This window comes from Leuciscus leuciscus (assembly GCF_965113295.1).
Source record: "Leuciscus leuciscus genome assembly, chromosome: 17".
In the NCBI taxonomy this organism is placed as follows: Eukaryota; Metazoa; Chordata; class Actinopteri; order Cypriniformes; family Leuciscidae; genus Leuciscus; species Leuciscus leuciscus.
Window position 1 is genome coordinate 7882229 of NC_138741.1, and position 27687 is coordinate 7909915.

General features: G+C 37.6%; 1 protein-coding gene across 1 annotated transcript in view; it reads left to right on the top strand.

The window, feature by feature from the left end:
* The window catches only part of LOC309479242 (calpain-1 catalytic subunit), a 44312-nt gene extending 18067 nt beyond the window's left edge, over positions 1-26245 (top strand). Inside the window, exon 23 of the transcript XR_014199176.1 lies at positions 26235-26245. The gene's annotated coding sequence lies outside the window, so the exon portion shown is untranslated. The remainder of the gene's footprint in view (positions 1-26234) is intronic.
* The last annotated feature ends 1442 nt before the right edge of the window (positions 26246-27687 follow it).

Sequence of the window (27687 nt, forward strand, 5' to 3'; positions counted from 1 at the left end):
GTGTCCAAAAGGAAATCAAAATAGTATATAAAACGTTTTACTAGGTAGGCCTATTGTATTTAAATATAAATGTATTAGGTATGACTGTGAGGATATTTTCCCATCGGTTAATCGACGTGTGACACGAGCGGGTGCTTTTAAATCGCTAATATAAAAGTGAAAGTAAAAAACGGACGTCCGCACTGACATTGATAATGGTGCACGTTGGAAAGAATGATACTTTTAAACACTAAACCGCCATTAGGTGTCGCCAGGCGACCATCTTAATGAGCGAGTCATTGATTCATTCGTTCAAACGATTCGTTCGAATGACTGAGTCATTCATGATTGAGACAGATGTTTATGGATTGACCATTGAATCTTTGAGTCAACCGATTCGTTTCAAAATGCTGAATCATTCAGTAATGAGAAAACAAGTTGCTGTGAGATGCGCGATGGTTCTGCTGTGATCTTTGTTTAACTATTTTTGCTGCTGAAACAGAACAAAAACAGTCAATATTGCATCTAAAATGTAAGTGACTTAATTGTAACTGTTTATTAACCTGTTGTATGAAATCAATGTCACAGTTTCAATCGTGATTGTATTCAGGAAATAGTAGCCTACTCGTCAAGTGAGGTTGCTTATATGTTATAAAATATATAAAAACTCCATATTTGTCATTTTTATAGTCAGTATGTTGTTAACTGGGTTGCTTTTTTGTGTGCTGCGCTCATTTGTTTACAATTCTCCTGGAGAAGCTGCATGAGCCTCAGCAGGGCAACCTTGTTACCATTGATCAGTAAGACATTTATTATTAACTGCTGATTGCAACTTAAAATGAATGTAATGAAATTAGAACAATCTCTCATTTTAGTGATTCCCAAGTAATTTGTTTTGTTATTGACGTTCTAATCAGGCTATACTCTGGTCGGGCAAGTAAAATTCTCTTTCAGGTAGGCCTATTGTATTTATATATTAGGGATGTGACTGTGATAACATTTTCCCACCGGTTAATCGACGTGTGACACCGCTGAGGGCTTTTAAATCGCTAACTTAAAAGCGAAAATAAAATACAGATGTCCGCACAGACATTGATAATGGTGCGGAGTAGAGCGAGCATTTTCAATGTATTCCTATGGAAGTAGGAATAAACTAATACATTTTATTTATGTTTTTATGTGTCCACTGTTCAACCGCAACCGCGTCACACACACACACACACACACACACACACACACACACACACACACACACACACACACACACACACACACACACACACACACACACACACACACACACACACACACACACACATTCCAGAATTGCAATCTTGACATCGCAGCCTGTTCATTATAGCCCTAATACAATATAATAATAAAAATAGTCAACATAACATATACGAATTACACTGCTCTGTTTAAATAGTCAGTAGTACAATTTGTACCATTCACAGTAAGCAGAGCTCCACTGTGATGTTTCCAAGCACATTTTTGCGCGTGTGAAGAGGATGATTTTTTTCATCGATATTGGAACACGAGTGAAGTACAAAGCCTATAATAAAGAATAGTTTAGCATCCAAATACATCGCAAATATTGAAACATTTTGATTCTAATGAGAGGGTTACGTGAGACCAACACGGCTTACTTTCGTTTTTATTTTTACATTAAATTTAAAGGATTTGTTGTGGAATATTTTGAGTGTATCATAAAATCAGAATAAGGTAAGACAAGTAAAATTTCCCGTCTTTATTATATATATATATATATATATATATATATTTATTATTAGGGCCCAAGCCCTGAAAGGGCGAAGGCCCTATTGTTTTCGGTAGAATTATTTATTATTAGGGCCCAAGCCCTGAAAGGGCGAAGGCCCTATTGTTTTCGGTAGAATTATTTATTATTATTCTTATTCTTATTTTTCTGTCAACCTTTCGGGCACTTTTGAGACCCTTAACGTGCTCGAAAACTCTTGAAACTTTGCACACGGGTCAGAACCCGCGGCCATCAGGGCCGGGCTGAAGCTGGTACCCGGGCGTGGCAGGGGGGCTCGACAGCGCCCCCTTGAACGGGGTCCGAAAACTTGGTCCATAAATCAGACACGCTTGCATGTAATAATATGAAACTCGGTACACATATAGATCTCATCGGGCCGAACAACTTTCATACTTTTACTTTTTACGCCAGCCCAACAGGAAGTCGGCTATTATGGGTTGTTTGGAAACGCATGCTGTGGAATTTAATGTACTCCTCCTAGGGAATTCATCCATTCGCCTCCAAACTCAGTCAGCATGAAGTCAAGACATTGAGGATGATAAATTGCGGACAGATTTTTGATATCTCGAACGGTTTGGCCGTGGCGAGGACACGAATTGATGGCGAATAATGGAAACAGGAAGTGTGTTATAACTTCTGCATACATTAACTGATCTTGATTAAACTTCAGCAGTGTGTTCGTTGTAAGAGGCCGATCACATGGATGTGACTATTGTGAGTCAAAGTTATAGCGCCACCAACTGGCAGCAGGAAGTGTGTCCCTTTCAAAATGCTTTGAAATCACCCTCTTATTTTTACCCGATTTTCTTCAAACTTTATGTGTATAATGTAAACACACGGCAGATGTAGACCTATGAAAGGATTTTTGATATCTTTAATACTGTTGCCATGGCAACGCTTCAAACTTTAATATTCTTTTTTGATGCTTTTGAGACTCTTAACATACTTGAAATTGGATGAAACTCGACAGACACATCACATTTATTAGCCAGTAGACATGTGCAAAGTTTCAGAAACGGGCGTGGTGAGGGGCTCAGTAGCGCCACCTTTAGTCATACGTGGGGGGGTTAGTCTTATCAACAGCAACAAAACTTGGTATGTGTATTGTTCTCATCAAGACGGACAACTTTCTAATTGACATTAACTACCTCCGACCAACAGGAAGAGAGATATTTTGGTTTGAATGTGGATTTTCTGAAGAATTTTCTCTCCCTCTCTCTGTGTCTCTGTGTGTGTGAGGGGAGGGGGGGATTTGACTATTGCTTTTATATTGTTAATCAAGGTTTCAGGGGCTTTTGGGGTCCTTAACGTGCTCAAAAACTCTTGAAACTTTGCACACAAGTCAGAACCCCCTGCCATCAGGGACGGGCTGAAGCTGGTACCCGGGCGTGGCTGGGGGGCTCAACAGCGCCCCCTTGAACGGGGTTCTAAAACTTGGTCCATATATCAAACACGCTTGCATGAATTAATATGAAACTCGGTACACATATAGATCTCATTGTGCCGAACAACTTTCCCCTGGTCAAGTTTTACGCCAGCCCAACAGGAAGTCGGCTATTATGGGTTGTTTGGAAAACGCTTGCTGTGGAATGTGAAATACTCCTCCTAGAAAATTCACCGTGTCCCCTCCAAACTCGGTGTGCATGTAGTCAAGACTTTGAGGATGCTAAATTGCGGACGGATTTTTGATATCTCGAACGGTTTGGCCGTGGCGAGGAATCGAATTTATGGCGAGAAAAGAGAAACACGAAGTGGAATAACTTCTGCATGCATTAACTGATCTTGATGAAACTTCAGCAGTGTGTTCGTGGTAAGAGGCCGATCAGATGGATGTAACTATTGTGAGTCAAAGTTATAGCGCCACCAACTGGCAGCAGGAAGTGTGTCACTTTCAAAATGTTTTTGACAAAAGTGGGGGGGTTAGTTTTACCCACAATTACAAAAATCAGTACGTATATTGGTCTCATCGAGCCGGACAACTTTCTAATTTAAAGTCATTAGCTCTGACCATCAGGAAGTCAGATATTTTGGTCTGAATGTGGATTTTTTTGCTAAATCAGCCTCTGAATTGTTTATTTTATTCCCACCAAACTTTTTCAACATGATAAAAATATATTAATGATGCTAAATTGTGAATGGATAATAAATATCTCAAACGGTTTTGCTATGGCGAGGGATTAAAGTATTGTCTAAAAAGGAAACACTCAAAGGCTCATATATTCTAAAAATGTAATTATACACCATTTATTACTATATAAAAGTATACAAATATCAGAACTTAACTCATTTTATTCTTTTTTTTCAATTTAAGAATGTTTAAGTTTAAAAACTGCCAGAATGGTTGTTTAGTCTAAACAATAAATAAATAAAGTCAAACATAGTGCTATACTGCCCTCTTGTGTTCAAAATCAGGTAGGCCTATTATATCTATATAAAAATATACTAGGTATGTGACGGTGAGAATATTTTACCACTGGTTAACTGACGTGTGACACCGCTGGGGGCTTTTTAATCGCTAACTTAAAAACGAAAGTAAAATATGTTCGTCCGCACGGACATTGATAATGGTGCGGAGCAGAGCGAGCGTTTTCAATAAATTCCTATGGAAGGAGGAATGACCTAAAAAACGTTGACTCTGTTCTGCTCGTTCCTCGCTGAGGACGCGCACCATTATGAATGCCTGTGCAGCCGTGAGCATTTTAGTTTCATTTTCGGGGCGGATTGCTTGAATGTATTTAAAAAAAGCACAATGTTGTGTTTTATTGCTACTGTACAAAAATATAAGTTAACACTTTGCAGTTTGAATGATGTTCTGAACAAAATGACAGAGTATGTTTTTATGTGTCCACTGTTCAATCGCGCCCCCGTTTTATTGATTCCCAAGTTATTTTTTCATTTAAGTTTTTTTCATTGTTCTAATCAGGTCAGGCAAGTAAAATTATCTGTGTCTTATCCCTTACATTTTTATATAATATATATACACTACTGTTCAAAAATTTGGCGTCAGTAAGATTTTTAAGCGAAGTTTCTTCTGCTCACCAAGGCTGCATTTATTTGATTAAAAATACAAACAAAAACAGTAATATTGTAAAATATTATTCCAATTTAAAACAGCTGCTTTCTATTTTAATATATTTTAAACTGTTATTTATTCCTGTGATCAAAGCTGAGTTTTCAGCATCATTACTCCAGTCGTCACTGTCACATGATCCTTCAGAAATTATTCTAATATGATGATTGATGCTCAAGAAACATTCATTATTATTTTAAATGTCGAAAACAGTTGTGTACAGTCTTTGATGAATAGAAAGTTCAAAAGAACAGCATTTATCTGAAATCTAAAGCTTTACCGTTCAGAAGTTTGGGGTCAGTAATAATTTTAATTTTATTTTTGGGGAAAAGAAATAAAATAAATCAATACTTTTATTCATCGAGAATGAGTTAAACTGATTAAAAGTTACAGTACAGACATTTATAATGTAAAAAAAATTATATTTGAAATAAATGCTGTTCTTTTGAACTTTACATTCATCAACGCATTTTGAAAAAAAATCTGTACACAACTGTTTTCAACATTGAAAATAATAAATAATATTTATTGACCATCAATCATCATATTAGAATGGTTTCTGAAGGATCATGTGACACTGAAGACGGGAGTAATGATGCTGAAAACTCAGCTTTGATCACATAAATTAATTACAGTGTAAAATATTTTAAAATAGAAAACAGCTGTTGTAAATTGGAATAATATTTCACAATATTACTGTTTTTGTTTGTATTTTTAATCAAATAAATGCAGCCTTGGTGAGCAGAAGAGACTTCTCCTAAAAACATTAAAAATCTTCCTGACCCCAAACTTTTGAACGGTGTATATATATATATATACACATATATAAATACATATATATATATATATGTTTGTATAATATATATATATACACATATATATATATATATACACACATATATATATATATATATATATATATATATATGTATTTATATATGTGTATATATATATATATATATATATTATACAAACATATATATATATATATATATATATATATATATATACACATATATAAATACATATATATATATATATATATATATGTATTTATATATGTGTATATATATATATATATATATATATATATATATATGTTTGTATAATATATATATATATATATATATATATATATATATATATATACACACATATATAAATACATACATATATATATATATATATATATATATATATATGTATGTTTGTATAATATATATATATATATATATTAGGGGTGTGCAAAGCAGCCGGTATTTGTATCTGTATTTGTATTTGTTGAGAGAGGAAAAGTATTTGTATTTGTATTTGTATTCGAGTAAATTTCAAAATAGGTGTAAAAATCCATTTTTTTGCGTTACACTTCTAATTTACGTTATAGTGTAAGTATTCTTTAATTATATATCAATTATAATAATTATGGATATGCAATATTGGTTGATGTTTTTCCATAAATCCAGCAATGAACATGTAACAAGGAACGTCATTGAAAAGAAAATAACATAACAGCCATTACCTACGTTAATGTTACTCTGTCAACAGCATATTGTCTAAATTACCAAGCTAACAGAGCTACTAGTGTTGTCACGGTGCCAAAATTTCAGTATTCGGTACCAATACCTGTGAACATCCACGGTTCTCGGTAACAATTTCGGTAAAGCTTAATTTAGATTAAATTTACATATATTAAAGTTTATATCACGGTTACAAAGATGGAAACTGTAGTATTAAAAACACTACATTAATATTACTTTGTTAGATAACAATAGATAAAATGACCTAACAATAAACAATAGTTAGGCTATATACTGTCGCAATTATTCTCCTTGGGGTTCATTCAAAAATACATTTTTAAAATCAAAAGTTAACATTATTTATGTTAACATTATTTAATGCACAATGAATGAAGTGAACAAACATGACCAATCAAGTGTTTGTATTAAATAACATTCACAAACATTAATGTTGTAAAAATATATTGTTCACTCAATGTGTTGATGTTAGATGCGCATTAAGTAATGTTAATGAATGGTATCTTATTGTAGTGTTACCAAACAGGAGATAAAACATGTTTTATTTGACTTGACTGTACTTATATTTAATCCAAAACTGCATTCATATTTAATTTTAAAAGAGCTTTTTAAACCTGCTAAGAGTTATCCAGCCAAGAATAAGCCTAGAACTGCTTTTCTGACGGACTGATATTAATGACAAAATGACGGCTTTTTTATTTCATTTCTCATCTCCATAAATATATCTAAAGCTAATGCAAGGGCTAGAAATCAATTAATTCTTTGCTGATACTTCGTAATCATGAAGAGCGCAGTTCGCACGCTTTCTCCTTTCCACAAGCGCTTGCCCTCCCGTGGCGTCTGTCGTTGCTATGCAGCGCGCTTGCCGCGCGCCTACATTTGAAATCTGCACGCGCAAAAAACGCGCTATGTGAACTACCCCTTATGACAACGTGACATTAGCCTAATCCAAAATATTTCAGCCACCACATCAGCAGCACCGCCGGTCGCCATGTCTCATGAGGAAACGTAGCTTTTTGATATAAAGTTTTTCTTGTTCCCGAATACAAATATTTTTAAAAGTATTTGTTCGAAATAAGTATTCGTAAAAAACACATTATTTGTGCTTTCCGAATACCGTATTCGGGTTCGGCTCCACCCCTAATATATATATATATATATATAAATATAGCTGCGAGCAGCGATGGAGGGCCAAAGCCGGCGGTACCGCCACCCCGGTGCCTTTAGGTAACTAAAGGCACCGGGGTTGCGGTGCCACCGGCTTGGGCCCGTAATCGCTGCTCGCAGCTATATTTATTCTTATTCTTATTTTTCTGTCAACCTTTCGGGCACTTTTGAGACCCTTAACGTGCTCGAAAACTCTTGAAACTTTGCACACGGGTCAGAACCCGCGGCCATCAGGGCCGGGCTGAAGCTGGTACCCGGGCGTGGCAGGGGGGCTCGACAGCGCCCCCTTGAACGGGGTCCGAAAACTTGGTCCATAAATCAGACACGCTTGCATGTAATAATATGAAACTCGGTACACATATAGATCTCATCGGGCCGAACAACTTTCGTACTTTTACTTTTTACGCCAGCCCAACAGGAAGTCGGCTATTATGGGTTGTTTGGAAACGCATGCTGTGGAATTTAATGTACTCCTCCTAGGGAATTCATCCATTCGCCTCCAAACTCAGTCAGCATGAAGTCAAGACATTGAGGATGCTAAATTGCGGACAGATTTTTGATATCTCGAACGGTTTGGCCGTGGCGAGGACACGAATTGATGGCGAATAATGGAAACAGGAAGTGTGTTATAACTTCTGCATACATTAACTGATCTTGATTAAACTTCAGCAGTGTGTTCGTTGTAAGAGGCCGATCACATGGATGTGACTATTGTGAGTCAAAGTTATAGCGCCACCAACTGGCAGCAGGAAGTGTGTCCCTTTCAAAATGCTTTGAAATCACCCTCTTATTTTTACCCAATTTGCTTCAAAGTTTATGTGTATAATGTAAACACACGGCAGATGTAGACCTGTGAAAGGATTTTTGATATCTTTAATACTGTTGCCATGGCAACGCTTCAAACTTTAATATTCTTTTTTGATGCTTTTGAGACTCTTAACATACTTGAAATTGGATGAAACTCGACAGACACATCACATTTATAGCCCGTAGACATGTGCAAAGTTTCAGAAACGGGCGTGGTGAGGGGCTCAGTAGCGCCACCTTTAGTCATAAGTGGGGGGGTTAGTTTTATCAACAACAACAAAACTTGGTATGTGTATTGTTCTCATCAAGACGGACAACTTTCTAATTTACATTAACGATCTCCGACCAACAGGAAGAGAGATATTTTGGTTTGAATGTGGATTTTCTGAAGAATTTTCTCTCCCTCTCTCTGTGTCTCTGTGTGTGTGAGGGGAGGGGGGATTTGACTATTGCTTTTATATTGTTAATCAAGGTTTCAGGGGCTTTTGGGGTCCTTAACGTGCTCAAAAACTCTTGAAACTTTGCACACAAGTCAGAACCCCCTGCCATCAGGGACGGGCTGAAGCTGGTACCCGGGCGTGGCTGGGGGGCTCAACAGCGCCCCCTTGAACGGGGTTCTAAAACTTGGTCCATATATCAAACACGCTTGCATGAATTAATATGAAACTCGGTACACATATAGATCTCATTGTGCCGAACAACTTTCCCCAGGTCAAGTTTTACGCCAGCCCAACAGGAAGTCGGCTATTATGGGTTGTTTGGAAAACGCTTGCTGTGGAATGTGAAATACTCCTCCTAGAAAATTCACCGTGTCCCCTCCAAACTCGGTGTGCATGTAGTCAAGACTTTGAGGATGCTAAATTGCGGACGGATTTTTGATATCTCGAACGGTTTGGCCGTGGCGAGGAATCGAATTTATGGCGAGAAAAGAGAAACACGAAGTGGAATAACTTCTGCATGCATTAACTGATCTTGATGAAACTTCAGCAGTGTGTTCGTGGTAAGAGGCCGATCAGATGGATGTAACTATTGTGAGTCAAAGTTATAGCGCCACCAACTGGCAGCAGGAAGTGTGTCACTTTCAAAATGTTTTTGACAAAAGTGGGGGGGTTAGTTTTACCCACAATTACAAAAATCAGTACGTATATTGGTCTCATCGAGCCGGACAACTTTCTAATTTAACCCTCTGGGGACCAAAAACGCGCCCGCGCGTTTTGCTCGTTTTTTTTTTTAGCAATGAAAAATAAACACAAAATGCTCTGTTAATTTTGATCTTTCATTTTCGTGTAATACATCAATCGATCCTGTTCAGTTTCTATTTTTTTTCTGTATACTCACAATAAAAATAAAGTGTTTTGCTTTTTGACAAATAAAGAAAAACTAACATGATGCTATTTCTGCCTTCTCTCTGCCAGTAAACTCCCATTTGAAACGCGTTCGAAAATTATCTATAACTCCGCGAAAATTCAGTCAAACAGGGAAACAGACCCACGGGCATGAAGCTTGAGATCGCAGCTTTTAAATGAAGTAATTTATATAAAAAACAAATATTATCAGCTTCTGTAATCTGTATAAAAAGAGAGTGACTCCAGTCGAGCTCATTACGAGATGATTCACAGTAATTTGACCACGCCCCGGAGAGCGCGTGCTATTCAAACGCAAATTCTGAGAACCATTTCAGTCTGTGAAACGCCCCCACATCAGCTGTAAACAAAGAGGCATAATATAGCCTACCTTATGGAGAAAATTTTCCGTGCTGATATGAGGAGCAGATCCCGCTGAGGAGTGAGGTAGGCTAAGTTATCCTTTCTCAAGTGTTAATGTGGAATAACGTTATGGAATAACGTTAGTGTAGGCCTATGTAAACAAAAAGATGAATCGCGTTTCTATAATATGAATCGCGTTTCTGTGAGATGAATGAAGGGTACATATTTGTAAAGACTGTTTAGCCTAAATATGAATCGCGTTTCTGTGAGATGAATGAAGGGTACATATTTGTAAAGACTGTTTAGCCTAAATATGAATCGCGTTTCTGTGAGATGAATGAAGGGTACATGTTTGTAAAGACTGTTTACCCTAAATAAACGGTTTTGATATGGCGAGGGATTAAATTAATGTCAAAAAAGGAATCAGAAAACATCTCATATCTTCTACAAATGTAATTATACACCGTTTATTTTTATATCAAATTATACAAATATTAGAACTAAACCCATTTTATTCTGTTATTCTGTTTTTGCAATTCAAGAAGTATAAAAAAAGTTAAAAACAGGCTATTTAGTGCTATTTGGTTCAACAAAAAAGCAAACATAGGGCTATACTGCCCTCTTGTGTCCAAAAGGATATCAAAAAAGTATATAAAACGTTTTACTAGGTAGGGCTATTGTATTTAAATATAAATGTATTAGGTATATGACTGTGAGGATATTTTCCCATCGGTTAATCGACGTGTGACACGAGCGGGTGCTTTTAAATCGCTAATATAAAAGTGAAAGTAAAAAACGGACGTCCGCACTGACATTGATAATGGTGCACGTTGGAAAGAATGATACTTTTAAACATAACACTAAACCGCCATTAGGTGTCGCCAGGCGACCATCTTAATGAGCGAGTCATTGATTCATTCGTTCAAACGATTCATTCGAATGACTGAGTCATTCATGATTGAGACAGATGTTTATGGATTGACCATTGAATCTTTGAGTCAACCGATTCGTTTCAAAATGCTGAATCATTCAGTAATGAGAAAAGTTGCTGTGAGATGCGCGATGGTTCTGCTGTGATCTTTGTTTAACTATTTTTGCTGCTGAAACAGAACAAAAACAGTCAATATTGCATCTAAAATGTAAGTGACTTAATTGTAACTGTTTATTAACCTGTTGTATGAAATCAATGTCACAGTTTCAATCGTGATTGTATTCAGGAAATAGTAGCCTACTCGTCAAGTGAGGTTGTTTAACTCTGTTATAAAATATATAAAAACTCCATATTTGTAATTTTTATAGTCCGTATGTTGTTAACTGGGTTGCTTTTTTGTGTGCTGCGCACATTTGTTTACAATTCTCCTGGAGAAGCTGCATGAGCCTCAGCAGGGCAACCTTGTTACCATTGATCAGTAATACATTTATTATTAACTGCTGATTGCAACTTAAAATGAATGTAATGAAATTAGAATAATCTCTCGTTTTAGTGATTCCCAAGTTTTTTTTTTTTGTTCTTGACGTTCTAATCAGGCTATACTTTGGTCGGGCAAGTAAAATTCTCTTTCAGGTAGGCCTATTGTATTTATATATAAATATATTAGGGATGTGACTGTGATAACATTTTCCCACCTATGGAAGTAGGAATAAACTAATACATTTTATTTATGTTTTTATGTGTCCACTGTTCAACTGCAACCGCGTCACACACACACATTCCAGAATTGCAATCTTGACATCGCAGCCTGTTCATTATAGCCCTAATACAATATAATAATAAAAATAGTCAACATAACATATACGAATTACACTGCTCTGTTTAAATAGTAAGTAGTACAATTTGTACCATTCACAGTAAGCAGAGCTCCACTGTGATGTTTCCAAGCACATTTTTGCGCGTGTGAAGAGGATGATTTTTTCCATCGATATTGGAACACGAGTGAAGTACAAAGCCTATAATAAAGAATACTTTAGCATCCAAATACATCGCAAATATTGAAACATTTTGATTCTAATGAGAGGGTTACGTGAGACCAACACGGCTTACTTTCGTTTTTATTTTTACATTAAATTGAAAGGATTTGTTGTGGAATATTTTGAGTGTATCATAAAATCAGAATAAGGTAAGACAAGTAATATTTTCTGTCTTATATATATATATATATATATATATATATATATATGTGTGTGTGTGTGTGTGTGTGTATATATATATATAGAGAGATATAGATATAGATATTTATATATATATATATGTGTGTGTGTGTGTGTGTGTGTGTGTATATATATATATATATATACATATATATATACATATATATATATATATATATATAAATATAGCTGCGAGCAGCGATGGAGGGCCCAAGCCGGCGGCACCGCCACCCCGGTGCCTTTAGGTAACTAAAGGCACCGGGGTTGCGGTGCCACCGGCTTGGGCCCGCAATCGCTGCTCGCAGCTATATTTATTATTATTATTATTTTTCTGTCAACCTTTCGGGCATTTTTGGGGCCTTTAACATGCTCGAAAACTCTTGAAATTTTGCACACAGGTCAGAACCTGCGGCCATCAGGGCCGGGCTGAAGCTGGTACCCGGGCGTGGCAGGGGGGCTCAACAGCGCCCCCTTGAAAGGGGTCCGAAAGTTTGGTCCATAAATCAGACACGCTTGCATGTAATAATATGAAACTCAATACACATATAGATCTCATCGGGCCAAACAACTTTCGTACTTTTACTTTTTACGCCAGCCCAACAGGAAGTCGGCTATTATGGGTTGTTTGGAAACGCATGCTGTGGAATTGAATGTACTCCTCCTAGGGAATTCATCCATTCGCCTCCAAACTCAGTCAGCATGAAGTCAAGACATTGAGGATGCTAAATTGCGGACAGATTTTTGATATCTCGAACGGTTTGGCCGTGGCGAGGACACGAATTGATGGCGAATAATGGAAACAGGAAGTGTGTTATAACTTCTGCATACATTAACTGATCTTGATTAAACTTCAGCAGTGTGTTCGTTGTAAGAGGCCGATCACATGGATGTGACCATTGTGAGTCAAAGTTATAGCGCCACCAACTGGCAGTAGGAAGTGTGTCCCTTTCAAAATGCTTTGAAATCACCCTCTTATTTGTAACCGATTTGCTTCAAACTTTATGTGTATAATGTAAACACACGGCAGATGTAGACCTGTGAAAGGATTTTTGATATCTTTAATACTGTTGCCATGGCAACGCTTCAAACTTTAATATTCTTTTTTGATGCTTTTGAGACTCTTAACATACTTGAAATTGGATGAAACTCGACAGACACATCACATTTATTAGCCCGTAGACATGTGCAAAGTTTCAGAAACGGGCGTGGTGAGGGGCTCAGTAGCGCCACCTTTAGTCATAAGTGGGGGGGTTAGTTTTATCAACAGCAACAAAACTTGGTATGTGTATTGTTCTCATCAAGACGGACAACTTTCTAATTTACATTAACGATCTCCGACCAACAGGAAGAGAGATATTTTGGTTTGAATGTGGATTTTCTGAAGAATTTTCTCTCCCTCTCTCTGTGTTTCTGAGTGTGTGAGGGGAGGGGGGATTTGACTATTGCTTTTATATTGTTAATCAAGGTTTCAGGGGCTTTTGGGGTCCTTAACGTGCTCAAAAACTCTTGAAACTTTACATACAAGTCGGAACCTGCGGCCATCAGGGCCTGGCTGAAGCTGGTACCCGGGCGTGGCAGGGGGGCTCAACAGCGCCCCCTGGAATGGGGTCCGAAAACTTGCTCCATAGATCAAACTAGCTTGCATGAATTAATATGAAACTCGGCACACACATAGATCTCATCGGGCCGAACAACTTTTGTGCTCTAAGTTTTGCGCCAGCCCAACAGGAAGTCGGCTATTATGGGTTGTTTGGAAAACGCTTGCTGTGGAATGCGAAGTACTCCTCCTAGAGAATTCATCCAATCCCCACCAAACTCGGTGTGCATGAAGTCAAGACATTGAGGATTCTAAATTGCGGACGGATTTTTGATATCTCGAACGGTTTGGCCGTGGCGAGGAAACGAATTTATGGCGAGAAAAGAGAAACACGAAGTGGAATAACTTCTGCATACATTAACTGATCTTGATGAAACTTCAGCAGTGTGTTCGTGGTAAGAGGCCGATCAGATGGATGTAACTATTGTGAGTCAAAGTTATAGCGCCACCAACTGGCAGCAGGAAGTGTGTCACTTTCAACATGCTTTTGACAAAAGTGGGCGGGTTAGTTTTAACTACAGTAAAAAAAAAATAGTTTGTATATTGTACTCATCAAGCCGGACAACTTTCTAATTTACATTCATTAGCTCCGGCCATCAGGAAGTCAGATATTTTGGTCTGAATGTGGATTTTTTTGCAAAATCAGCCTCTGAATTTTTAGCCACTCCTCTTAAACTATTTATTTTATTCCCACCAAACTTTTTCAACATGATGAAAATACATAAAATATGCTAAATTGTGAACGGATAATAAATATCTCAAACGGTTTTGCTATGGCGAGGGATTAAAGTAATGTCCAAAAAGGAAACACTAAAAGCTTAAAATCTTCTAAAAATGTAATTATATACCATTTATTTCTATATAAAAGTATACAAATATTACAACTGAACCCATTTTTTTCTGTTTTTAAAAATAATTTTATTCTAATTTTAATCTAAAATTAAAAACAGTAAAGTAAAAAAGAAAAGAAAAAAAAAGTCATACATAGGGCTATTCTGCCCTCTTGTGTCCAAAAGGACATCAAAATAGTATATAAAACTTTTTACCAGGTAGGCCAATATTGTATTTAAATATACATTTATTAGGTATGTGTCTGAGGATATTTTCCCACCGGTTAATCGACGTGTGACACGAGCGGGTGCTTTTAAATTGCTAATATAAAAGTGAAAGAAAAATACGGACGTCCGCACGGACATTGATAATGTTGCACACACAAATCACACACACGTTGGAAAGAATGATACTTTTAAACATAACACTAAACCGCCATTAAGTGTCGCCAGGCGACCGTCTTAATGAGTGAGTCATTGATTCATTCGTTCAAACGATTCATTTGAATGACTGAGTCATTCATGATTAAGACATATGTTTATGGATTGATCATTCAATCTTTGAGTCAACCGATTCGTTCAAAATGCTGAATCATTCAGAAATGAGAAAACACATTGCTGAGAGATGCGCGTGATGATTCTGCTGTGATCTTTTTGTTTAACTATTTTCGCTGCTGAAACAGAACAAAAACAGTCAATATTGCATCTAAAATGTAAGTGACTTGATTGTAACTGTTTTTTAACCTGTTGTATGAAATCAATGTCACAGTTTCAATCGTGATTGTATTCAGGAAACAGCCTTCTCGTCAAGTGAGGTTGCTTAACTGTTATAAAATATATCAAAACTCCATATTTATCATTTTTATAGTCAGCAAGTTGTTAACTGAGTTTGTTTTTTGTGTGCTGATCTCATTTGTTTACATTTCTCCTGGAGAAGCTGCATGAGCCTCAGCAGCGCAACCTTGTTACCATTGATCAACTGATTACTGGTAATCCATTTATTAACAACTGTTGATTGCAACTTAAAATGAATGTAATAAAATTAGAATAATCTCTCGTTTTAGTGATTCCCAAGTTATTTTTTTGTCATTGACGTTCTAATCAGGCTACTCTGGTCGGGCAAGTAAAATTCTCTTTCAGGTTGGCCTATTGTATTTATATATAAATATATTAGGGATGTGACTGTGGGAAAATTTTCCCACCGGTTAATCGATGTGTGACACCGCTGGGGGCTTTTGAATCGGTAACTTAAAAACGAAAGTAAAATATGTTCGTCCGCACGGACATTGATAATGGTGCAGAGTGAGCGCATTGCAATCTTGATATCGCAGTCTGTTCATTATAGCCTTTATAAAATATAATAATAAAATAGTCAACCTAACATATAAAAATTACACTGCTCTGAATAGTATGAATTGTACTGACTATTTAAACACAGTAATCACCGCTAAACTGTGATGTTTCCAAGCACATATTTGCGCATGTGAAGAGGATCATTTTTCCCTTCAATAGTGGAACGTGAGTGAAGTACAAAGCCTATAATAAACAAATGTTTAGCATCCAAAAAATGTAATATATATATATATATATATATATATATATATATAAACACACTTAAAAAAAATAAAAAATAAATATATATATTGTTTTTGTTTTTTTTGTTATATATATATATATATATATATATATATATATATATATATATATATATAAATATAGCTGCGAGCAGCGATGGAGGGCCCAAGCCGGTGAAACCGCCACCCCGGTGCCTTTAGTGTAACTAAAGGCACCAGGGTGGCGGTGCCACCGGCTTGGGCCCGCAATCGCTGCTCGCAGCTATATTTATTCTTATTCTTATTTTTCTGTCAACCTTTCGGGCACTTTTGAGACCCTTAACGTGCTCGAAAACTCTTGAAACTTTGCACACGGGTCAGAACCCGCGGCCATCAGGGCCGGGCTGAAGCTGGTACCCGGGCGTGGCAGGGGGGCTCGACAGCGCCCCCTTGAACGGGGTCCGAAAACTTGGTCCATAAATCAGACACGCTTGCATGTAATAATATGAAACTCGGTACACATATAGATCTCATCGGGCCGAACAACTTTCGTACTTTTACTTTTTACGCCAGCCCAACAGGAAGTCGGCTATTATGGGTTGTTTGGAAACGCATGCTGTGGAATTTAATGTACTCCTTCTAGAGAATTCATCCAATCGCCTCCAAACTCGGTGTGCATGAAGACAAGACATTGAAGATGCTAAATTGCGGACGGATTTTTTATATCTTGAACGGTTTGGCCGTGGCGAGGACACGAATTGATGGCGAATAAGGCACACAGGAAGTGTATTATAACTTCAGCATACATTAACTGATCTTGATTAAACTTCAGCAGTGTGTTCGTTGTAAGAGGCCGATCACATGGATGTGACTATTGTGAGTCAAAGTTATAGCGCCACCAACTGGCAGCAGGAAGTGTGTCCCTTTCAAAATGCTTTGAAATCACCCTCTTATTTTTACCCGATTTGCTTCAAAGTTTATGTGTATAATGTAAACACACGGCAGATGTAGACCTGTGAAAGGATTTTTGATATCTTTAATACTGTTGCCATGGCAACGCTTCAAACTTTAATATTCTTTTTTGATGCTTTTGAGACTCTTAACATACTTGAAATTGGATGAAACTCGACAGACACATCACATTTATTAGCCGTAGACATGTGCAAAGTTTCAGAAACGGGCGTGGTGAGGGGCTCAGTAGCGCCACCTTTAGTCATAAGTGGGGGGGTTAGTTTTATCAACAGCAACAAAACTTGGTATGTGTATTGTTCTCATCAAGACGGACAACTTTCTAATTTACATTAACGATCTCCGACCAACAGGAAGAGAGATATTTTGGTTTGAATGTGGATTTTCTGAAGAATTTTCTCTCCCTCTCTCTATGTCTCTGTGTGTGTGAGGGGAGGGGGGATTTGACTATTGCTTTTATATTGTTAATCAAGGTTTCAGGGGCTTTTGGGGTCCTTAACGTGCTCAAAAACTCTTGAAACTTTACATACAAGTCGGAACCCCCTGCCATCAGGGACGGGTTGAAGCTGGTACCCGGGCGTGGCAGGGGGGCTCAACAGCGCCCCCTTGAACGGGGTCCCAAAACTTGGTCCATAGATCAAACACGCTTGCATGAATTAATTTGAAACTCAGTACACATATAGATATCATCGGGCCGAACAACTTTCGTGCTCTAAGTTTTACGCCAGCCCAACAGGAAGTCGGCTATTATGGGTTGTTTGGAAAACGCTTGCTGTGGAATGCGAAGTACTCCTCCTAGAGAATTCATCCAATCCCCACCAAACTCGGTGTGCATGAAGTCAAGACATTGAGGATTCTAAATTGCGGACGGATTTTTGATATCTCGAACGGTTTGGCCGTGGCGAGGAAACGAATTTATGGCGAGAAAAGAGAAACACGAAGTGGAATAACTTCTGCATACATTAACTGATCTTGATGAAACTTCAGCAGTGTGTTCGTGGTAAGAGGCCGATCAGATGGATGTAACTATTGTGAGTCAAAGTTATAGCGCCACCAACTGGCAGCAGGAAGTGTGTCACTTTCAACATGCTTTTGACAAAAGTGGGCGGGTTAGTTTTAACTACAGTAAAAAAAAAATTGTTTGTATATTGTACTCATCAAGCCGGACAACTTTCTAATTTACATTCATTAGCTCCGGCCATCAGGAAGTCAGATATTTTGGTCTGAATGTGGATTTCTTTGCAAAATCAGCCTCTGAATTTTTAGCCACTCCTCTTAAACTATTTATTTTATTCCCACCAAACTTTTTCAACATGATGAAAATACATTAAATATGCTAAATTGTGAACGGATAATAAATATCTCAAACGGTTTTGCTATGGCGAGGGATTAAAGTAATGTCCAAAAAGGAATCAGAAAACATCTCATATCTTCTACAAATGTAATTATACACCGTTTATTTTTATATAAAATTATACAAATATTTGAACTAAACCCATTTTATTCTGTTTTTGCAATTCAAGAAGTATAAAAAAGTTAAAAACAGGCTATTTAGTGCTATTTGGTTCAACAAAAAAAGCAAATATAGGGCTATACTGCCCTCTTGTGTCCAAAAGGATATAAATATAGTATATAAAACGTTTTACTAGGTAGGCCTATATTGTATTTAAATATAAATGTATTAGGTATATGACTGTGAGGATATTTTCCCAACGGTTAATCGACGTGTGACACGAGCGGGTGCTTTTAAATCGCTAATATAAAAGTGAAAGTAAAAAACGGACGTCCGCACGGACATTGATAATGTTGCACACACAAATCACACACACGTTGGAAAGAATGATACTTTTAAACATAACACTAAACCGCCATTAAGTGTCGCCAGGCGACCGTCTTAATGAGTGAGTCATTGATTCATTCGTTCAAACGATTCGTTTGAATGACTGAGTCATTCATGATTAAGACATATGTTTATGGATTGATCATTCAATCTTTGAGTCAACCGATTCGTTCAAAATGCTGAAACATTCAGAAATGAGAAAACACATTGCTGAGAGATGCGCGTGATGATTCTGCTGTGATCTTTTTGTTTAACTATTTTCGCTGCTGAAACAGAACAAAAACAGTCAATATTGCATCTAAAATGTAAGTGACTTGATTGTAACTGTTTTTTAACCTGTTGTATGAAATCAATGTCACAGTTTCAATCGTGATTGTATTCAGGAAACAGCCTTCTCGTCAAGTGAGGTTGCTTAACTGTTATAAAATATATCAAAACTCCATATTTATAATTTTTATAGTCAGTAAGTTGTTAACTGAGTTTGTTTTTTGTGTGCTGATCTCATTTGTTTACATATCATCTGGAGAAGCTGCATGAGCCTCAGCAGCGCAACCTTGTTACCATTGATCAACTGATTACTGGTAATCCATTTATTAACAACTGTTGATTGCAACTTAAAATGAATGTAATAAAATTAGAATAATCTCTCGTTTTAGTGATTCCCAAGTTATTTTTTTGTCATTGACGTTCTAATCAGGCTACTCTGGTCGGGCAAGTAAAATTCTCTTTCAGGTTGGCCTATTGTATTTATATATAAATATATTAGGGATGTGACTGTGGGAAAATTTTCCCACCGGTTAATCGATGTGTGACACTGCTGGGGGCTTTTGAATCGGTAACTTAAAAACGAAAGTAAAATATGTTCGTCCGCACGGACATTGATAATGGTGCAGAGCGAGCGCATTGCAATCTTGATATCGCAGTCTGTTCATTATAGCCTTTATAAAATATAATAATAAAATAGTCAACCTAACATATAAAAATTACACTGCTCTGAATAGTATGAATTGTACTGACTATTTAAACACAGTAATCACCGCTAAACTGTGATGTTTCCAAGCACATATTTGCGCATGTGAAGAGGATAATTTTTCCCTTCAATAGTGGAACGTGAGTGAAGTACAAAGCCTATAATAAACAAATGTTTAGCATCCAAAAAATGTAATATATATATATATAAAAAAAAAAAAAAAAAATATATATATATATATATATATATATATATATATATACACACTTAAAAAAAAAAAGTATATATATATATATTTTGTTTTTGTTTTTTTTGTTATATATATATATATATATATATATATATATATATATAAATATAGCTGCGAGCAGCGATGGAGGGCCCAAGCCGGTGAAACCGCCACCCCGGTGCCTTTAGTGTAACTAAAGGCACCAGGGTGGCGGTGCCACCGGCTTGGGCCCGCAATCGCTGCTCGCAGCTATATTTAGGGCCCAAGCCCTGAAAGGGCGAAGGCCCTATTGTTTTCGGTAGGATTATTTATTATTCTTATTCTTATTTTTCTGTCAACCTTTCGGGCACTTTTGAGACCCTTAACGTGCTCGAAAACTCTTGAAACTTTGCACACGGGTCAGAACCCGCGGCCATCAGGGCCGGGCTGAAGCTGGTACCCGGGCGTGGCAGGGGGGCTCGACAGCGCCCCCTTGAACGGGGTCCGAAAACTTGGTCCATAAATCAGACACGCTTGCATGTAATAATATGAAACTCGGTACACATATAGATCTCATCGGGCCGAACAACTTTCGTACTTTTACTTTTTACGCCAGCCCAACAGGAAGTCGGCTATTATGGGTTGTTTGGAAACGCATGCTGTGGAATTTAATGTACTCCTCCTAGGGAATTCATCCATTCGCCTCCAAACTCAGTCAGCATGAAGTCAAGACATTGAGGATGCTAAATTGCGGACAGATTTTTGATATCTCGAACGGTTTGGCCGTGGCGAGGACACGAATTGATGGCGAATAATGGAAACAGGAAGTGTGTTATAACTTCTGCATACATTAACTGATCTTGATTAAACTTCAGCAGTGTGTTCGTTGTAAGAGGCCGATCACATGGATGTGACTATTGTGAGTCAAAGTTATAGCGCCACCAACTGGCAGCAGGAAGTGTGTCCCTTTCAAAATGCTTTGAAATCACCCTCTTATTTTTACCCGATTTGCTTCAAAGTTTATGTGTATAATGTAAACACACGGCAGATGTAGACCTGTGAAAGGATTTTTGATATCTTTAATACTGTTGCCATGGCAACGCTTCAAACTTTAATATTCTTTTTTGATGCTTTTGAGACTCTTAACATACTTGAAATTGGATGAAACTCGACAGACACATCACATTTATTAGCCCGTAGACATGTGCAAAGTTTCAGAAACGGGCGTGGTGAGGGGCTCAGTAGCGCCACCTTTAGTCATAAGTGGGGGGGTTAGTTTTATCAACAACAACAAAACTTGGTATGTGTATTGTTCTCATCAAGACGGACAACTTTCTAATTTACATTAACGATCTTCGACCAACAGGAAGAGAGATATTTTGGTTTGAATGTGGATTTTCTGAAGAATTTTCTCTCCCTCTCTCTGTGTCTCTGTGTGTGTGAGGGGAGGGGGGATTTGACTATTGCTTTTATATTGTTAATCAAGGTTTCAGGGGCTTTTGGGGTCCTTAACGTGCTCAAAAACTCTTGAAACTTTACATACAAGTCGGAACCCCCTGCCATCAGGGACGGGTTGAAGCTGGTACCCGGGCGTGGCAGGGGGGCTCAACAGCGCCCCCTTGAACGGGGTCCCAAAACTTGGTCCATAGATCAAACACGCTTGCATGAATTAATTTGAAACTCAGTACACATATAGATATCATCGGGCCGAACAACTTTCGTGCTCTAAGTTTTACGCCAGCCCAACAGGAAGTCGGCTATTATGGGTTGATTGGAAAACGCTTGCTGTGGAATGCGAAGTACTCCTCCTAGAGAATTCATCCAATCCCCACCAAACTCGGTGTGCATGAAGTCAAGACATTGAGGATTCTAAATTGCGGACGGATTTTTGATATCTCGAACGGTTTGGCCGTGGCGAGGAAACGAATTTATGGCGAGAAAAGAGAAACACGAAGTGGAATAACTTCTGCATACATTAACTGATTTTGATGAAACTTCAGCAGTGTGTTCGTGGTAAGAGGCCGATCAGATGGATGTAACTATTGTGAGTCAAAGTTATAGCGCCACCAACTGGCAGCAGGAAGTGTGTCACTTTCAACATGCTTTTGACAAAAGTGGGCGGGTTAGTTTTAACTACAGTAAAAAAAAAATAGTTTGTATATTGTACTCATCAAGCCGGACAACTTTCTAATTTACATTCATTAGCTCCGGCCATCAGGAAGTCAGATATTTTGGTCTGAATGTGGATTTTTTTTGCAAAATCAGCCTCTGAATTTTTAGCCACTCCTCTTAAACTATTTATTTTATTCCCACCAAACTTTTTCAACATGATACAAATATATTAATGATGCTAAATTGTAAACGGATATTGAATATCTCAAACGGTTTTGCTATGGCGAGGGATTAAATTAATGTCAAAAAGGAAGCAGGAAACATCTCATAACTTCTAAAAATGTAATTATACACCATTTATTTTTATATAAAATTATACAAATATTAGAACTAAACCCATTTTATTCTGTTTTTGCTATTCAAGGAGTATGAAAAAGTTAAAAACAGGCTATTTAGTGCTATTTGGTTCAACAAAAAAGCAAACATAGGGCTATACTGCCCTCTTGTGTCCAAAAGGAAATCAAAATAGTATATAAAACGTTTTACTAGGTAGGCCTATTGTATTTAAATATAAATGTATTAGGTATGACTGTGAGGATATTTTCCCATCGGTTAATCGACGTGTGACACGAGCGGGTGCTTTTAAATCGCTAATATAAAAGTGAAAGTAAAAAACGGACGTCCGCACTGACATTGATAATGGTGCACGTTGGAAAGAATGATGCTTTTAAACACTAAACCGCCATTAGGTGTCGCCAGGCGACCATCTTAATGAGCGAGTCATTGATTCATTCGTTCAAACGATTCGTTCGAATGACTGAGTCATTCATGATTGAGACAGATGTTTATGGATTGACCATTGAATCTTTGAGTCAACCGATTCGTTTCAAAATGCTGAATCATTCAGTAATGAGGGGTGGTGGTGGCGCAATGGATAAGACACATGCCTTTGGTGTGAGAGACCCGGGTTCGAATCCACTGTGAGACACCAATGTGTCCCTGAGCAAGACACTTAACCCCTAGTTGCTCCAGAGGCGTGCGACCTCTGACATATATAGCAATTGTAAGTCGCTTTGTATAAAAGCGTCAGCTAAATGAATAAATGTAAATGTAAATGTAAATGAGAAAACAAGTTGCTGTGAGATGCGCGATGGTTCTGCTGTGATCTTTGTTTAACTATTTTTGCTGCTGAAACAGAACAAAAACAGTCAATATTGCATCTAAAATGTAAGTGACTTAATTGTAACTGTTTATTAACCTGTTGTATGAAATCAATGTCACAGTTTCAATCGTGATTGTATTCAGGAAATAGTAGCCTACTCGTCAAGTGAGGTTGCTTATATGTTATAAAATATATAAAAACTCCATATTTGTCATTTTTATAGTCAGTATGTTGTTAACTGGGTTGCTTTTTTGTGTGCTGCGCTCATTTGTTTACAATTCTCCTGGAGAAGCTGCATGAGCCTCAGCAGGGCAACCTTGTTACCATTGATCAGTAAGACATTTATTATTAACTGCTGATTGCAACTTAAAATGAATGTAATGAAATTAGAAAAATCTCTCATTTTAGTGATTCCCAAGTAATTAGGGCCCAAGCCCTGAAAGGGCGAAGGCCCTATTGTTTTCGGTAGGATTATTTATTATTATTATTCTTCTTCTTATTCTTATTTTTCTGTCAACCTTTCGGGCACTTTTGAGACCCTTAACGTGCTCGAAAACTCTTGAAACTTTGCACACGGGTCAGAACCCGCGGCCATCAGGGCCGGGCTGAAGCTGGTACCCGGGCGTGGCAGGGGGGCTCGACAGCGCCCCCTTGAACGGGGTCCGAAAACTTGGTCCATAAATCAGACACGCTTGCATGTAATAATATGAAACTCGGTACACATATAGATCTCATCGGGCCGAACAACTTTCGTACTTTTACTTTTTACGCCAGCCCAACAGGAAGTCGGCTATTATGGGTTGTTTGGAAACGCATGCTGTGGAATTTAATGTACTCCTCCTAGGGAATTCATCCATTCACCTCCAAACTCAGTCAGCATGAAGTAAAGACATTGAGGATGCTAAATTGCGGACAGATTTTTGATATCTCGAACGGTTTGGCCGTGGCGAGGACACGAATTGATGGCGAATAATGGAAACAGGAAGTGTGATATAACTTCTGCATACATTAACTGATCTTGATTAAACTTCAGCAGTGTGTTCGTTGTAAGAGGCCGATCACATGGATGTGACTATTGTGAGTCAAAGTTATAGCGCCACCAACTGGCAGCAGGAAGTGTGTCCCTTTCAAAATGCTTTGAAATCACCCTCTTATTTTTACCCGATTTGCTTCAAAGTTTATGTGTATAATGTAAACACACGGCAGATGTAGGCCTGTGAAAGGATTTTTTATATCTTTAATACTGTTGCCATGGCAACGCTTCAAACTTTAATATTCTTTTTTGATGCTTTTGAGACTCTTAACATACTTGAAATTGGATGAAACTCGACAGACACATCACATTTATTAGCCCGTAGACATGTGCAAAGTTTCAGAAACGGGCGTGGTGAGGGGCTCAGTAGCGCCACCTTTAGTCATAAGTGGGGGGGTTAGTTTTATCAACAGCAACAAAACTTGGTATGTGTATTGTTCTCATCAAGACGGACAACTTTCTAATTTACATTAACGATCTCCGACCAACAGGAAGAGAGATATTTTGGTTTGAATGTGGATTTTCTGAAGAATTTTCTCTCCCTCTCTCTGTGTCTCTGTGTGTGTGAGGGGAGGGGGGATTTGACTATTGCTTTTATATTGTTAATCAAGGTTTCAGGGGCTTTTGGGGTCCTTAACGTGCTCAAAAACTTTTGAAACTTTACATACAAGTCGGAACCCCCTGCCATCAGGGACGGGTTGAAGCTGGTACCCGGGCGTGGCAGGGGGGCTCAACAGCGCCCCCTTGAACGGGGTCCCAAAACTTGGTCCATAGATCAAACACGCTTGCATGAATTAATTTGAAACTCGGTACACATATAGATATCATCGGGCCGAACAACTTTTCCCCGGTCAAGTTTTACGCCAGCCCAACAGGAAGTCGGCTATTATGGGTTGTTTGGAAAACGCTTGCTGTGGAATGTGAAATACTCCTCCTAGAGAATTCGTCCAATCCCCACAAAACTCGGTCAGCATGAAGTCAAGACATTGAGGATGCTAAATTGCGGACGGATTTTTGATATCTCGAACGGTTTGGCCGTGGCGAGGAAACGAATTTATGGCGAGAAAAGAGAAACACGAAGTGTTATAACTTCTGCACACATTAACTGATCTTGATGAAACTTCAGCAGTGTGTACGTGGTAAGAGGCCGATCAGATGGATGTAACTATTGTGAGTCAAAGTTATAGCGCCACCAACTGGTAGCAGGAAGTGTGTCACTTTCAACATGCTTTTGACAAAAGTGGGCGGGTTAGTTTTAACTACAGTAAAAAAAAAATAGTTTGTATATTGTACTCATCAATCCGGACAACTTTCTAATTTACATTCATTAGCTCCGGCCATCAGGAAGTCAGATATTTTGGTTTGAATGTGGATTTCTTTGCAAAATCAGCCTCTGAATTTTTACCCAGTCCTGCTAAGTGGTTTATTTTATTCACACCAAACTTTTTCAACATGATGAAAATACATTAAAGATGCTAAATTGTGAACGGATATTGAATATCTCAAACGGTTTTGATATGGCGAGGGATTAAAGTAATGTCAAAAAAGGAATCTGAAAACATCTCATATCTTCTACAAATGTAATTATACACCGTTTATTTTTATATAAAATTATACAAATATTAGAATTAAACCCATTTTATTCTGTTTTTGCAATTCAAGAAGTATAAAAAAAGTTCAAAACAGGCTTTTTAGTGCTATTTGGTTCAACAAAAAAGCAAACATAGGGCTATTCTGCCCTCTTGTGTCCAAAAGGATATACAAATAGTATATTAAACTTTTTACTAGGTAGGCCTATATTGTATTTAAATATAAATGTATTAGGTATATGACTGTGAGGATATTTTCCCATCGATTAATCGACGTGTGACACGAGCGGGTGCTTTTAAATCGCTAATATAAAAGTGAAAGTAAAATTCGGACGTCCGCACGGACATTGATAATGGTGCACACACGTTGGAAAGAATGATACTTTTAAACATAACACTAAACCGCCATTAGGTGTCGCCAGGCATCAGTCTTAATGAGCGAGTCATTGATTCATTCGTTCAAACGATTCGTTCGAATGACTGAGTCATTCATGATTGAGACAGATGTTTATGGATTGATCATTGAATCTTTGAGTCAACCGATTCGTTCAAAATGCTGAATCATTCAGTAATGAGAAAACAAGTTGCCGTGAGATGCGCGACGGTTCTGCTGTGATCTTTGTTTAACTACTTTTGCTACTGAAACAGAACAAAAACAGTCAATATTGCATCTAAAATGTAAGTGACTTAATTATAACTGTTTATTAACCTGTTGTATGAAATCAATGTCACAGTTTCAATCGTGATTGTATTCAGGAAACGGTTGCCTACTCGTCAAGTGAGGTTGCTTAACTCTATCATAGGTTATAAAATATTTAAAAACTCCATATTTGTAATTTTTATAGTCAGTATGTTGTTAACTGGGTTTCTTTTTTGTGTGCTGCGCTCATTTGTTTACGTTTCTCCTGGAGAAGCTGCACGAGCCTCAGCAGCGCAACCTTGTTACCATTGATCAGTAATACATTTATTATCAACTGTTGATTGCAACTTAAAATGAATGTAATAAAATTAGAATAATCTCTCGTTTTAGTGATTCCCAAGTTATTTTTTGTCATTGACGTTCAAATCAGGCTACTCTGGTCGGGCAAGCCAAATTCTCTTTCAGGTAGGCCTATTGTATATATATATATAAATATATTAGGGATGTCGGTTAATCGACGTGTGACACCGCTGGGGGCTTTTAAATCGCTAACTTAAAGTAAAATACAGATGTCTGCACAGACTTTAATAATGGTGCTGAGTAGAGCGAGCATTTTCAATGAATTCCTATGGAAGTAGGAATTAACTAAAAAACGTTCGCTCTGTTCTGCTCGTTCCTCGCCGTGGGCGCTAACAGTTATGAATGCCTGTTTAGCCAAGAGCTTTTAGTTTAATTTTAAAATGAATGCCATTTCGGGGGGTGGATTGCTTGAATTTATTTGACAAAAGCACAATGTTGTGTTTTATTGCGAGTGTATATAAATATAAGTAAACACTTTGCAGTTTGAATGATGTCCTGTATGAACAAAATGATGTGCCAATTATGTTTTTATGTGTCTACTGTTAAATCACACACACATTCCAGCATTGCAAACTTGACATCGCAGCCTGTTCATTATAGCCTTAATAAAATATAATAAAATAGTAAACCTA